This window comes from Choloepus didactylus, chromosome 1 (assembly GCF_015220235.1).
Source record: "Choloepus didactylus isolate mChoDid1 chromosome 1, mChoDid1.pri, whole genome shotgun sequence".
In the NCBI taxonomy this organism is placed as follows: domain Eukaryota; kingdom Metazoa; phylum Chordata; class Mammalia; order Pilosa; family Megalonychidae; genus Choloepus; species Choloepus didactylus.
In genome coordinates, this window is record NC_051307.1 from 215,743,723 (window position 1) to 215,759,618 (window position 15,896).

Sequence of the window (15,896 nt, forward strand, 5' to 3'; positions counted from 1 at the left end):
CCATTTTGTTGGTGTCCAGGTAATATCTCCTATAGATTCTGCTTGAACTTTGTTCTTGCCCTCTGTTTATGGCTCTGGTGAGTTTATTGGCCACGCCTGGTCTCTGTCTGTGCTGCGCCTTTGGTTAACATCACCTTAGTGATGCTAGCAGCTTCCCACAGAGGGGCCAGAGCTTGAGCTCCAACCAAAGGAGTTGTTGAAGCCAACCAGGTTCAGGCTTCGGAAGTCAGAAGACAGAGCCCCAGAGATCAGAACCCATTGACATGGAACTCGGATTGCAAGGCAAGGGCCCTTTTCTGCTCTGAACTGCTTCAGGATGTCTGCCAGTGAGTGATCATCATGCCAGGAAGAGGTGGGATTTCACAGCAGAATTCTGCTCTAGATGGATGTGATTGCTGAGCAGAATTTGATGAAGTTTCTGACCAGCTTGATGAAGAGCTCTCCCCGTCTGTCTGATCTGTGGGTAAAGAGTATAGACTTAGGAGTCCGTCTGGATTCCTGACTGCTCACCAGTTGGGCTCTTGAAGAAGTTCCTTATCCTCTAAGCCTCCCTTTCCCAGTCCTTAAAATGGGGACCACAGCTGTGCCTCTCACCTATAATTGTCGTGAAGTTAAAACCTCCTCAACTTTGTAAAGCACCTGGCCCAGTGGCCACTTCATAGGTAGAGCTCACAAAATACCAGATTATGGTTTTTAGACTTGGAACCTCTTGACTTCTGGTTCCTTGGACCTCATTCCATCTACCTACTAGCCCTGAGAATACTCTGATGCCACTCCCCCTCCTCCCCATCTCCACCAGCCTTAAAACAAACCAGGAAGCAAGAACTCAACTTCAGTCTTATGACTGTCAACCTTGTAAGAAATGTGGACTGAGGCCCAATATGAAAGAGGATTTTCTTTAAATCATCATACATTCTCATGTTTAGAATGAGCTTAAAACCATCTGGTCAGGAGAACGAATCTCTGCTCTTGGAAGTCAGGAAAGTAGTTGCTCTTGGTGGGCGGGTGCTGACCAGATGGAAGCACAAGGACTCCCAGGGTCAGAAGTGTTCCAACTCCACATCTGGGTGCTAGTTTCATGGGTGTTCTCACTCTGAAATTTTATCAAACTATCTCTTTAAATTGAGCACTATTTTGTATGTATGTTAATACTTCCTGAAGTTTGAAAACAGATCTCGTCATCCATGTGTTGTTTGGTTCCCTTTTCATCTTTCTTTATGAGTGCTGTCTTTTCATTGTTATTTCAAATATTTACAAAAGAAATTCTTCACATTGACAACTGTTTAAACAGTATTGAATGTGTGGAGTAAAATTTGAAGTCATTGTTTCATGCCTGTTTCTGCATTTCCAGTTCTCAGTGGTAGCCATCATTAAATTTCTTATAGATTTTTCCTCTGTATGTGTGCTTCTGTATTTTTTTATTTACTTGAAAAATGCAATGATTGTGTACAGAGTCTTCCATAAGTTGCCTTTCAAACTCAATAATTTATCAAAGGCATCATTTCATACCAATATATACAGACTCGACATCATTGTTTTTAACAGCTGTATAATATTCCATGGGGTGGACGTACCCTAATTTATTTTGTCATTCCCCTAATGATTGACAATGAACTTGTCTTCAGTATTTTGCTATTGGAATTATTGCTCCTTGAACTCCCTGAATCTCCCTTGTAACATCCATGACACTGTTTGAACCCCAGCTAAGCAAGCAACTTAGTCTCCTTTTGATTGAAAATAGCATCTTCATTAAAATGTTGGGCAGGAGTTTTTGTGGGCACAGTTCTACGCAGTGGCTGAATCTCAAGTTTGGAGATTAAGAATCAGGCTTCCTGGACAGATTTCTGAGCATCACTGTTACATTATGTATTATCATTTCAAGACAAGCAAAAGAAACACATGTTTGAGCACCATTATATCTAATGGATAGTCTACCTAGATGTGTTCTAGGGTGAGTGAATCAGGGATAGGACATGAATGGAGCCAATCGATAATATGATTATTGGCTGACACTGTCTCCTGTAGACTTAAGTTAAGCACTCTGGGCTTCATAAAGCCACGGCTTTGATATTTCGTTGTTTTTGACACCTCCCTTAAACTCTGTCTTTATTCCAAATTATTAAGAGTTCTCTGATGAGATTTGTCTATCAGAGTCTCAAGATGCTCTCATTAATAGAGCTATTAACCCCTTTGCAAACCAGCAAGGTTTCCTCTGGCTTGGACCCAAGGCCTGAAAAATATTGCTTGGCTTTCTCTTGATGCTGAGGTTGCTAGTTTGATAATTGCTGATTGTCAGAGAGTGCCAATCGGTTTTTCCCTTAAAACTCAGTACCTGATTAAATGGATGGATAGAGGGATGGATAGTTGCTTGACAAAGCAAGTATATTAAAAGGTTAATGGTAGAATCTAGGTGGGGAGTATGTAGGGGTTAGCAGTAAACTCCTTTCAGTTTTGCTTGTATATGTAAAAATTTTATATGTTAAAAGGTTGGGGAGAAATAATGTGAAACAAAATGGGGAAACCTAATTAATAAAGGGTTTGATGCAAAGTCATACAGTAAATGAATTCAGTGTCAAATAACCTATTGACTAGAGATGTTTATTTTTTAAAATAAATTTTATATAATGATAATTGACGTTGTTGTTATACTAATGGGGAAGAGGATAATGTTGTTATCCGATAGGTTTTGTGGCACTCTTATTTTTCCTATGGTGTTTAATCCTAACACCAAACCTGCAAGCCTGTATTTGATCATCAAACCTTTTTTTTTTTTTTTTTTAATCATCATCCAAACTAACCTAACTATATCATCTCAATTTTCCATGTTGGGAAGTTGAGACCCAGCAAGATTAAGAGGTTGGCCTGTGATCTTTGTACCGGATGAGGCAGGTTGGGAACCTCCATTTTCTAATCATATCTTTTCCACTCCGCTGTGTGTTTTCTCTGCATAAAATATTCTAAAATCCAGACTCATATCCAGGGAGCTCACAGGGAGCAGGATCGTTCAGTCAAGAATATTTTGAACTACTATGAAAGTGATGATGGGGGCAAAGCTCTGTCCTCCTTAGCATTGAGATCTTCAACCACTTCCCCAAAGCCTCTCTGTAAATCCTCCGTTTCAGGTCTCAACCAAGTACATCAGCAAAGCTGGTGTTTCTCCCGTTTTTTGTTTTTTTTTTTTTTTTTGTTTTTTTTGGGGGGGAGGCGGGGAGCAGCATTGCATTGCTCTCCAATTCTCTGGTATCTTTCTGACCAAAGATATGGCCTGGGAGAATTAGTGCTTTGTGTTTGTGTTTTGTTTTGTTTTGTTTTTCCAGAGTTTGAACTTAAGGGAAACTTTATTTAGTCTTTTTAAAAGCAATATAGTTTAAAAGCAAGTTGAGGTTAAGAGAGAAGCAAGTCGGTTAGGAGAGAAGAACGTATAGGAGACAGGCTTACAGACAGTCACACAGATGGCAGGCAAGGGGACAGAAGGCCACTGGCCAGTGGCTTCCAGATCAGATCTCCTCCATCACTGAAATCAGGTCGTCACAGATCCTGGTGAGCTTGTCGTTTCCTTTAGTCTTCTGCTCCACGGTCCTCTCCAGCAAGTGGCTGCGCATGTGCTCAACATCCGGACCCGTGCCCTTTCCTCATTTGCCAGCCTGAGTTTCTCTTCCTCGTGGACCTTCAGAGCTTGGAGAAACAGTACTTTGTGTTTGCCAGCCGTGCACACACTGTAATTTTATGGCTACGTAGGTGGGAAACTTAAATTAATACACTTTTCAGCAGAGCAGTTATGTTAAATGAATTGAATAGTCTACATAGGCTGGATCTTTCCATTCATTTTCTTCTCTTTCCGTTGGAGTGTTGGTAAGTTTGAGTAGCGTGTGTTTCGTGGCAGTCAGAAATAAATGAACAGTGAATTGTCTCAAAGCAAGATCAGGAATAAAGGAATATCCTACCCTGGGTGATCTTGAGCTGCCTGTCCCTAGGGGCTGATAATTTCATTCCTTTGGTGCATTCTGCTGATGTGGCTGGTGCTCGGAGTTGGGTCCCCAAATGGATCCATTGGCTTTGCCTTCTCTGTCTGTAGCAGTAGTGGGTTTTCAGTTTTGTTCTTTTCTTTTTCTTTTCTTCTTTTTTTTTTCCTCTCATTTTAAAGGTGATTTTTTTTTCTAGATGAGCTATTGTTTAGAGCCAGAAGTAATTTAAACATTTGCACTAAAACAAACCACCCTTCTTGGCCTCAAACCAATCTGAGTCCCCTCCCCAGAGAAATCATTGTTATTAGTTTGTGTTATTTTCCAAAGCCTTATTTTTCTTTTCCTCCACCCCTCCTCCTCCGCTCCCTTCCCCTCCCCCTCCCTTCCTTTCCCTTCCTTTTATTTCTGTGTATATGTACATTATATACTTGCAGTGTTATGTTGTGTGTATTTTTCAACCAAATATGATACTGCATTTATTTTGTATCTTCACTTTTCCACTAACAATGTCTTGGAGATCTTTCAATGTCAAGTCCTATTGATCAATTTCTATTCCTCCCTCCTTCGGTAGGTAATTTTAACCAGGATCCTATTTATTATGCATGTCAAGTATTTTTTCTTCCTTATACCAACGATGGTATAGGAAATTACTTGAATATGTTTTTCTTTGTTTTTATAACACTTGTGGCAAAACGTTAATTTTCTGAATAAAGAGTCACCTTAAATTACAAACAGGCAGATCACTAGGAAAAAAATGAGTTGAGGTCATCCTTCTCTTTGGTTATCAGGAAAATTAAAAGTGATACCAGAAGTGCCTATCCACTGGGTACAAAATAAGGAGGAGTCATAAATCCAGTATTAGCAATGAGGTAGGAAACTTGGTATTCTTACACATTGTGGACTGGAGTATAAATGGTGTGTACCTTTTTCAGAGAGGACAGTTTGAAACACTTCTAGGTATGTGCCCTCAAGAAAGGATTTTGTGCTCAGAGAGGCATAGTCGCATATTTTATATAGCAGTGATTCTTAATCTTTTTGGCTTTCAGAACTCATAGAGCTTTTGATGAAAGCCATAGGCCACATGAGGTCAGGGTCAAAAATGTGTCTTGAAGAGTTACCAGTACAGTTAAAAGATGGAACTCTTATGAGTTCATCTGATAAAAGGTGATACACATTGTCCAGTGCGTGTATCTTTGGCCCCTCCCTGAAGTCAATCCCTAGATCCATAAATCTTTTTGTCCCTCTGCCCAAAGCTGTAAGCTCTAAGGAAGACTTAATGATGAGAGACGATCTAAATGGGGTAAAGCAACACACTTCCTGTCTTGGAAGAAATGATTTCATTCATTCCACAGACATTTAATGAGTGCCTGTAGGTGCTTGGCTCCATGGCCAGTGCCACCGTCCCAGAAGGATGCTGGATTCAGAGGAGACTGTTGTAAGGGGGCCTCCTCCAGAAGACCTGAAGAACAGGGAGCTGTTTGAAAGAACAGATGTGTTCCAGCCCTGTTGATCCAGCTAATCTTAAAAAAGCTTCACGGTAGAGGTTGTCCTGAACACTCCTGGAGGGTAATTGTTTTGATTTATAGAACTCAAATGTATTTGGGAAGACTCCAGGTGTCTCACATGTGTACTCAGAAATGTTTTGTATAAACCATTTTCTTATTGGATACCTTGATTTGGCAACATTCAGTCGCTTAAGGAAAAATGGAGTTTTCTAGATTAAACCACAGGGCTTGTCTTTGTGCACAAGCTTTCTTTAGGGGCTCTGACTGGGAAAAGGGAAGGGGATACCATAAACTCTATATCTCTTTTAATTTTATTTAGTGTAATTGCAAATTCATAGCATCATCATTTCCCTAAAACCTGTTATGGGGTACAAAATACAGTATCGGAAGCGAGGAAAGAGCAGTAATGGGAACTTTGGGTGAGTAAGTAACAAATAAACTGTATTTCAGGTTTCTTGTATTGAAAACGGGAGACATATTCCTGATTCCTAGTTGGTTTTGAATGATTTATAACCTTTTATTTGTGGTGGAGTGTTGCACTCTATGTTGTCATGGAAATTCCATTGAATTTATAGGTCCATTTATCCAAAATGATTTTCCAGACTTCATTTCATGGTGAATCATGTGGCTGTTACTCCCAAATACAAAGCAATTTCTAAAAAGTTTTTTATTACAAAGAGCACAAACAGGCAGTGGTTATTTTCATGTTTTTGAAATACAGATGAGTTCCTGATGCAACCAGAGGCCCCTCCCCCTTCTCTGCCACCAGGGTGTTAAGCTCTGTGGCATTTCAGCATCAACCGTATGCATAAAATAACTGCAAGAAAGTTAAAATTGTTTTGCAATAGAAAAGAAAGTTATTGCAGTAACCTAAAGAATAGGTGAGAGTGGTCTTGAAATTAATGCCCTCCCAGTCTTAGAGCCCCCTTACAACAGACTTGGCCTTGCCCACTCCTAGTTCAGAGGTTGTGGGACAAGGAAAGAAAAACAAGTGCTTTACCTCAACCACTGACTTAGGTTCAGTAGTGTAGAACAGGATTTCTCAACCTTGGCACTATGGATACTTGGGGCAGGATAATTCCTTGTTGTGGGAGGCAGTCCCGTGCACTGTAGGATGTTTAGCAGCATCCCTGCCTTCCACCCACTGGAGGCCAGCAGCACCCCTGCCACCCCCCTTCCCCAGATGTGACAAGCATGTCTCCAGACTGCACCACATTTCCTTTCAGGTACAGTCACCCCTGGTTGAAAACCACTGCTATCGAAGCCTTGTGCTAGGATCCTGGAGATAGCTACTAAGCCTTCTTCTCGATCATGGTGATTCTAAGCCTGCAGGCTCTGGAATCAAATGCTTGGGTTCAAATCCCAGCTTTTATCACTTCTTAGCCAAAACCCAATATCTCAGTCTCAATTTCCGTTTGTAGAAGATGTGGGGAATAATAGTGCCTACCTCAGAAGGTGGTGGTCAGGATTGAAGAAATTAATCCACCTGAAGTATTATGAAACCCTGATAAAGGTAAGCAGCTCGTCATGGAGTGTGTAGGGATAACACTGCCTCAGAGCTCCATTGGCTGTGTCTGACATGGGGTAAATGGTGGGAATGAGTGATCCTTCTACATGGTGTTACTTGGTCCTAGACTGGAGCGATTGGATACAGGCTTAGAGTAGCCTGTACTGAGAGGGCAGAATAGAGAGGCAAATTCAGCCCAACTGCATTACTGTGTGAGAAAATTATACTTTCCTTTTCCCAGTGTCAAAAGTACTGCTGTTTCGTTGAGATTTTTTTCTTTATTATTTAAGCATTACATACATAAAGAAAAGTTCATGAATAATAAGCATTTAGCCAAACAAATTTTCACACCTTTGTAACATGCCTCCAGATAAAAAAAACTGAACCTTTCAAATGCCCCCGGAAACTTTCTTTCCATCACCGACCCCCAGGGATGGGCACTATGCTGACTTCTAACTGCATAGATCAGCGTTTTTTTGTTTTGTTTTGTTTTTTTAACTGATTTTGTTTTTCATACCACTGGAATCATGCAGTATATCTTTTTTGTATCTGATTTGTATGGTTCAGCATTGTTTGTGAGATTTGTCTGTGTCACTGCGTGTGGTTATAGTACACTCCATTAGGTGTTCCATTGTAGGATGATGCCACAATTTATCCATTCCATTACTTAGGAGCATTTAGATAAGTTCCTGTTTATAGCCCTTTCACTAATACATTTTTAGTTTGTTTATTAAACTAATTTTTAAAGATACATGAATCAATTGATAACCTACAGGATGCCAGGCATAGTGGGAGGTACTTGCATTATTTCATTCAATCCTCACTGTAACCTGATGATGTGTTTCTTATCCTCAATGTACTTATGAGGATGCTGGGGCTCAGAGAATGTGACTAACGTCTGCAGGGGTACTCAGCCATAGCTTACTGCCCTTTCTACTGGGTGCAGCAGTACCTGGCCAACAGATAGCTGATGCTGATCCTACCTCATTTGTACCAAACTTGTACTGAATTGTAAAAAAAATAACTTGTAAAACTAAAAAATCTAACTTACTCTTGTAACTCTTTATGTCAAAGATTCAGTATTTGTTTGACTAAGCAGATGAATCACTGAACCAGAATTTCCAAAAACCAGCTAATATAGACATAATGAAATAGATCAGTTACACACACAAATGTTTAAAAAACATCCCAGAAATATCCCAGTACTCAATTGTATAGGAGTCATAGCTCCAGTGTGCATTTTCAGTTCTTCTGCTCCAAAAATTTCTATTTCTTCTGTAAAGTGGTTGAAAGGAGAGTTTAAAAAAAAAAAAAAAAGGAAATAATTAAGGATTAGTATGCTACGTGATTAATGATATTGAATAAAGCAAGCATTTTATAATGTTTATTCAAATGTTCCCTTGCCTGCAAAGGTGCCGAACTCCTGCTATTCTTTTGAGGTCAGTTCTTCTAAAAATATTCTTCCAGTGAAGGCCGTGCGAAGCTCACACACAAGTTTCTTTGCTGCACCTCATGGCATGGCTCATTGGGATCTTAACTGGTCCATGGAAAGGAATTATTTTCACCTTAATTTACATATCCCTTGTGGTCATAAAGGAAAGTAATAAAGGTATGTAATAATTTCTAAAATGAGGGCTGTTTCATTTGTTCTTACTTTTCCAAGGCCTGTGCTTAGTCAGTCTTTATTTTTATGAATCCATGAGGTAAGTATTGTCTCTATTTTACAGAAGGGGAAACTGAGCTTTAGAGATCTCAAGCATCTTCAATCAATAAATCAGGTCTGACTTTATAGCCAGACACTATAGTTACTCAGATTTCCAATACCACCCAGTTGTGTTTTTCTGCCAGCTTCATGGACATTTTCCTGGAAGCTGTTAACTGGGTTGTAATAGGAGCTACGTTCTTCAGGCAAGAAGCCTGTTAGGAAGATATAAATAATAATAGCTCAGTCAAAGAAGCTCAAAAAGTAACTGGGGTTGAAGAATAGTTTTATAATGTGATGCACACACATATACACCTACGTCTGCATTTGTTTGTTTAAAATCGTTAGTGACTTTTGGGAGTACGATTAAGACTAACATTCTACATTTTAAATTTCTGTGAGTTTCCAATTTTATGCTGCTTTTTAGAACCAGGGTTGGCAAACGTTTTCTGTAAAGGACCAAATAGCAAACATGTTGGACCTTGCAGGCATAGAGTCTGCTGAAACTGCTCACCTCTGCGATTGTGGAGTGAAGGCAGCCCACGGGCATTATGTAAATGAGTGCATTGTGACTGTGTTCCAGTACAACTTTATTTACAAAAGCAGCCTGAGGGCCAGATTTGGCCTGTGAGCTCTAGTTTGCTGATCCTTGTTTTAGAGTAATAGTTAGTGCATGCATAGTCATTGTTAGAAGTAATCAGATAATGCACAATTATGGCCTCTCTACCTTCGCTCCTATTCTGCTACCCAAAAGAGGATTCCTTATGTTGGAGATAGGTATTTCTCAACCTTTCATTTCCTATTCAAACAACCAAAGAGCATATTGTCTTCATTTACTATTGAGCATTTGTAATCAGAAAAATGTAATAATGATTCTTAAGAAAAGTTACTGGGAGTAAAAACTCTTTGTTCATTGATACAAAAAATCTCTTATTGTAGTTCTGAACTCAGAGTGTCTGTGTTATATACTTTTATATAACATATATAGTGTGTAGTTACCATTTTCATCCGTAGTTTCATTGAATAGGTTTTCTTTTTTTGGCGTGTCAAAATTTCAGGCCAGAGTTACTTAAGTGGAAAATGGTTTGCATTTCTTATAGATTAAAGGGACAGTAATATCTATGTTTAACAGAATCATACATAGGCCCACTGAGCCATTTCACACTGATTTGGGCATATCTTTTCACCCTTCCAGATATTTTTTCCAGCAATTTAAATTCCTTCATTTCTTCAGTATCCTGGTCCCTCCTTGCTACTCATTTTGTTATTTGTTCCTAGAGATAACACAGAGCTGGTTCTAGTGTTTGTGGCTTTAATGTTGGTTGTCCTTGCCTTCAAGGCCCTCTGGAGCCCCTACTCATTTTATTCATTTTTGAAACAAATTTGTAGTATTTACAATGAAGCAGGCACTGTGCTAGGGATTTGTTCTTGAACCAGGCAGGCTTAATTACTGTCTGCAAAGATCTGCTCATCTGATGGCATAGAGCATGGTATATTGAATGAGCGTGATTGGGCTCAATAGTAGTTAAGGCATCATAATTTAAAAATCAAAGTAGATTAAGAACCTGTTACACCAAAACCTTAATTCTAGCATCATTCTATGCAATTCATCCCAAAAGCAGAACTAGTATATCATTAACTATATATTTTTTGGTTTTGTTTTGCTTTGCTTTGTCATCACTACACTTTTTTAAAATTCTCAGGCATTTGTTTGTTGTGCACCACCATGTTCCCAGTTGACTTTAATGCCAGTTGGTTAACACCAAGCACGATTAGAAAAATACATTTCACCTCTTCAATTCTGTTATCTACTACCTTCAGCTACCTTTTATGTGTTCTAATTCTGCTGTTGCCTTTTTAATCATCCTGTTTATCTCATTCTGCTTATGTCTCATCTCCATCTTTTCCTTTCTTGTAGCTTTTGCCTTTGTGCTCTTCCATTCTATTGAAGATGCCAAACAATTTCCTGGAAATATTTACTGATTCTTTTAATAGAATGCCTTTCCTTTGAACTATCTGTGCTGTTTCCTTACTTACTTCATCATTATTTTTATCTTTGGTTCTGTGTGTGGGACCTGCAGAAGAAAAATTAGCCTTCTGAGAAGAAAAAATAATGTAGAGTTTTCTAAATCTGCAAAAACACTCCGCTGGATTTTCCACTCTTGTGATCACGTCTTCTGGTCCCCATTATCACAAAGAAATGAGAGCTGTTTTAAGTGCACACCTGTAAATTTACTGAATAGAAAGTCAGCTTCAATAAAATGTCCCCGCTTGCTCATTGCCCATATTCTTTTAGTATTCATTTAATATATGCCTCCTTTGACCATGAACCATTCATTGCCTTATGCTCTTTTGTGATACACTTACATTCAATTTTGGCATTAAAAATGTTAATTTTGTCTCATTAGTGATATTTCAGTCTTCCTAAGCACAAACTGTGTCTTCAACTGCAATAGTGCCTTACCCATTAAGCAGATATTCTTGGACAATTGGATGGAAGCATGGTGATTAAGAGCTTAAACCCTGGGACTGGAAAGATTAAGTTTCTATCCCAACCCCACTCACCTTCCTTAAGAGCTTTGTAAATTTTAGAAAATTGTTTAATTTCTCAAATCTTTGATTTTTTGAGCTATAAAATGAGGATCATGGAAATACATACTTCATTGAGTGGTTGTGAATGATATACTACAGTATTTGACATATAGTAGGCACTCAGGAAATATGTGAAAATAACACCATTAGTAATTTTATAGAAATTTCTTATGGAAGCTCTAGTTTTCAGATTTGTTGCTTTCTGTTCATTCAACTTAACGCAGAGGGTGATGCGTATTGAAAACCAGGCATATACATATTTTTTTAAATCAAATTACAACTGCAGTCATTTTAAATAAAGGAAAATATGACATAAGCTGGAAGAAAGGGGAAGCCAAGTGGGCATTTTGCTGTGACTCTGCAAACAACACGATGTTACCCTACAACATTAAAACATTGACTGTTGTGAACCCCATACTGACAGTGGTTGTTTTATCTTCCTCCCATTACTTAGTAGAGTTGTTAGTTCAGGTATTTCCTATATCTTTTACCCCATGCTTCCAGGTCAGTGATGGGACTTTTAGTGTGATTTAGTTGTCCCCTGTGCAACTCTACTCTCAAAATGCCAGGTGAGCCGTGTGATACTCAAGGCTATCCATCATTCAGACCTGGCTAGAGAAGTGCTTGGAGGTTTTCCCAGTCCAGCCATTCCACAAGGTAGAGTTGAATGATCCATCCAAGCCTCTGATTCTCACTCCCAACTTTGAAAGCTTTGGCAGAACTGATCCCAAGAATGTACCCTCGTGCACACAGTCTACCAGTAGCTTTTTAGATGGGCTTAATGCAGTTTGTTTCTGTGGTTGGAGACAGTTAAATGCCTCACTGCTGTCTGCATAGCAGAGGCACATTCATTTGTTCAGAGTTGATCCAGCTTTCCTTCCCTTGCAAGGAGAGTTCTGGTTGGAATAGACTCACTGATCCTTCAGCTATAGTTTTCTTGTAGAGCCAGAATGTTCTATTTTCAATTATATTTGGAAAATATTGAGCTAAAGTTAGTAGGATTTTAAATACCAGTCCCCACTAAAAGGAACCAGGGCTCACATGAGAAGTGACCAAATCTAGGGGTGGAGCAGAGGAAATACAAAATAATCCTGGAAGGTATTGGTGTGCCAGATAATAAGGAGGTGCTCCGAAAAAAAATGATGGCAACATCTCAGAATAACAGGTATCCTTATGAAGGGTCTTTCACTGGCAAATCTGGGACAATTTGAGCATCAAAATAAATAATGTTAGTTATGGATTATAACTCATTGAATAAAGTAAAAAAATTCCAGAGTCCATTTGGATATGAATGAGTGGATGAATGAACTGTGGATAAGAGAAAGCTTTCCTTACACTAGAATGCCATTAATGAGTACAGAAGGTATGGTTAAATCTCATCAGCGGATACTAAAACTAATGCGTGAAAGTTGAATGAGGAACAGGAATTGATATGATTGTATGTAATACAATAGAAATATTTCATGTGTATTTTAAATAGTTAAAATATGCATCTTAATTACAAACAGAAAATTAATAACGTTACAGTGGAGAAATCTAGCCATGTATTCCAGATAAACAGCTCGAAATTGTGATAAACCCATATAATGTGTTTCCTGTTAGGATACACTGAGAAGACAAACATTACTGCCAAAGTAATCCCACCCAAAATGTATTATCTGACTCTAATCATGAGAAACCATCAGACAGACCCCAATTCTACAAAATAATTAGCCTTTTCATTTCAAACTGTCCAAGTAAAAAAAGGTAAAGAAAGTCTGAGGAACTGTTCCAGATGAAAAGTGAGGTGAGGGGACAGTAAAAATAGACATGACAATTAAACTAAACCTGAAGTTTAATCCTAAATTGAATCCTGGACTGAGATCTGAATAAACTATCTGTAATTGACAGTAATTTGGGCATTCACCAAAATTTGGAAACGGACTGTGGATTAGAAAATAGTATTATAGCAATGTAAAATTTGCTAATTTTAATAATCATACTATGATTATGTAAGAGAGTGTTCTTATTCTTAGAAATTACACCCTGAGATAGATAGTTCATGGTAAAAGGGGTATCTTTTCTCCCACTTACTCCCAAATGATTCCGAGAAAAATGATGTGTGTGGGTATGAACATGGAGAGTGAGAAAGTGTAAATGGTATAACATGCAATTAACTGGTGAAACTGGGTAAAGGATCTGTGACACAGTTACTAGATCTCTTTTTTGCCCAATTTTGTGGAGCCTTTCTTCAGCTTATGTGCACTGACTTTTAAGAGGGGAATTGCTATGCAGTAAGCATCACTTAGATTCACATTTTTAGAAAGAACACATTTTGGGGAGTGCTGAAGGGAGGACTCTGGGCATGGCTCTCGAGAAATGATGCAGAAAGCTGATGGGATATTTGAAATACTTGATAGCCACCCCAAACCCCTGCCAGAGACATTTTTGGAAAGTAAGTTTCTAGCCTCTGCCCAATTTGTCTCAATAGCAACAATAAAATCCAGTTCACTCCTCAAAACCCCATCCATTTATTTACTCTGGTATTTAAGATAGCATCAAAAGTTAACATAATTCAGGAGACTGAAACTTGGGGAAATAGCCGGGAAAATTGATGTTTCAGACCTATGCTACTGTTCTCTTTATGAGACATTTTATTATTCAGATGGGTGGAGCCATGACTCAAAGACATTTTCTAAAAATGCATTTCCTTACCCAGTTGTAAATGAAAATGCCCTTGAAGAGGTCTTACAGTATTTTGTATCACACACTATTCAGGTGATGCATTAAACAGTGCCATTCCTGGCTCATGGGCTGAAGTATAAGAAGGCCTTCTGTGAACCTACTTCATTTGAGAGCCCGAGTTTTAAAAGGAAAGTGAAGTGTAATTTTCTGAATATACTAGTGTGGCGTTTCTTTCTTGGGTCTGTAGCAGTGTACCCAAAGCAATTCACCCAGTATTAAACTGTTTTAATCTGAACTTCATTAAATGGATTTTTCCCTTTAAATTCATGGTGTCTAAAACTGTCCAAACCTAAAGGCAACAAATTTGTAAGAAACTGCCAGAATTGCTGGGAACTCACAGACTAAGAAAATGAATTCTCTTGAAAAAAGGAAATCCTCTAAAAGAATCTAATCATCCTGTCTTCTTCCATCCTCTTGGATACCTAGAAAGTATCCTTATTTGGGCTCTCTGATTTCACCCTCCACCGAAGAAATCCCCCTTTGTTCTTACTATATTGGGCAATTCGGCCAGCAGGGTTCTGTGTACCTTTGACCTGTACTTCTTTCTACCTGTCATTCTGACTTAGCTTTGTCCATTGGGAGTTTATTGTTCAACATCAGTGATGTGGATGTTCAGTCTATTACAGAAAATAGAATAGCATCGTGTCATTTGGAAATGTGGGAAACGAGAGGTCATGGAAGAGATCTAATGATACTGGGTCATTCTAGGAGATTCAGTAGAATCACATTCTGATTAGAAATTTTATGATGTCTGCTAAATGTTAACCTAAAAATATGATAATGATGATGATGATGATGATGGAGCTCTGTTAAGAAATAACTGAGGTCTACCTAGGCGTGTTGCTACAACTAGATAATACTACATTGACTCATTTGAACCCCGCAACTTGTTTGATGCCCTACCAAGTGTAAATATGTGATTTTATACATGAGGAAGCTAATGCTCAGAAAATTGCTTGCCTAAAGTCTCGTAAATGAGGAAGCTGGAATACCAACCCAGATCTGTTACTTCTATCCACATATGTAAAAGTCTTTTAGGAATATTCTGCTTCAAATATCAAGGGAATTCATCCATTGAAATTGTATAATGATTTTAAGTTGATTTATCTATCTTCTGCTTTTTGAGTAAGAAACTCTGGCCACAAGGTATTTAATGTTGGGACAAGAACACCTGGATTTTAGACCCTTCCCAGTTGTTGAATCTTAGGCAAGTTAGCATCAACTTTCTGGAGCACCATTTCCTCGCCTGTAACTGAGCGTGGTAGTTTCTGCCCTGTGATCACAGGGGCTGTTAAAAGGATTAAGTGAAATAACAAATGGGATAGTGTGCCAGTTTGAATGTATTATGTCCCCCAAATGCCATTATCTTTGATGTAATCTTGTGTGGGCAGACGTTATCAGTGTTGATTAGATTGTAATTCTTTGAGTGTTTCTTTTGAATGTGCCCCACCCAGATGTGGGTGATGACTCTGATTGGATAATTTTCATGGAGTTGTTGCTCTGCCCATTTGGGGTGGGTCTAAGTTGATCAGTGGAGCCATATAAATGAGCTGACATAACAGAAGGAACACAGTGCAGCTGTTACTGACATTTTGAAGAGGAGCTACAGCCAAGAGGGACACTTTGAAGAAAACACAGGAGCTACAGATAAGAGACAGTTTGAAGACGGCCGTTGAAAGCAGACTCTTGCTCCGGAGAAGCTGAGAGAGGACCAATATCCCAAGTGCAACTGAGAGTGACATGTTTGAGGAACTGCAGCCTAGAAGGGAACGTCCTGGGAGAAAGCCATTTTGAAGCCAGAACTTTGGAGCAGACGCCAGCTACGTGCCTTCCCAGCTAACAGAGGTTTCCCAGACACCATTGACCATCCTCCAGTGAGGTACCCGATTGCTGATTTGCTA

At 38.9% G+C, this 15,896-nt stretch overlaps 1 protein-coding gene across 5 annotated transcripts in view; it reads left to right on the forward strand.

Annotated features, from left to right (window-relative positions):
* Nucleotides 1-15,896, forward strand: part of PTPRG (protein tyrosine phosphatase receptor type G) — a 686,843-nt gene that overhangs the window by 458,154 nt on the left and 212,793 nt on the right. The gene's annotated exons all lie outside the window — the stretch shown is intronic.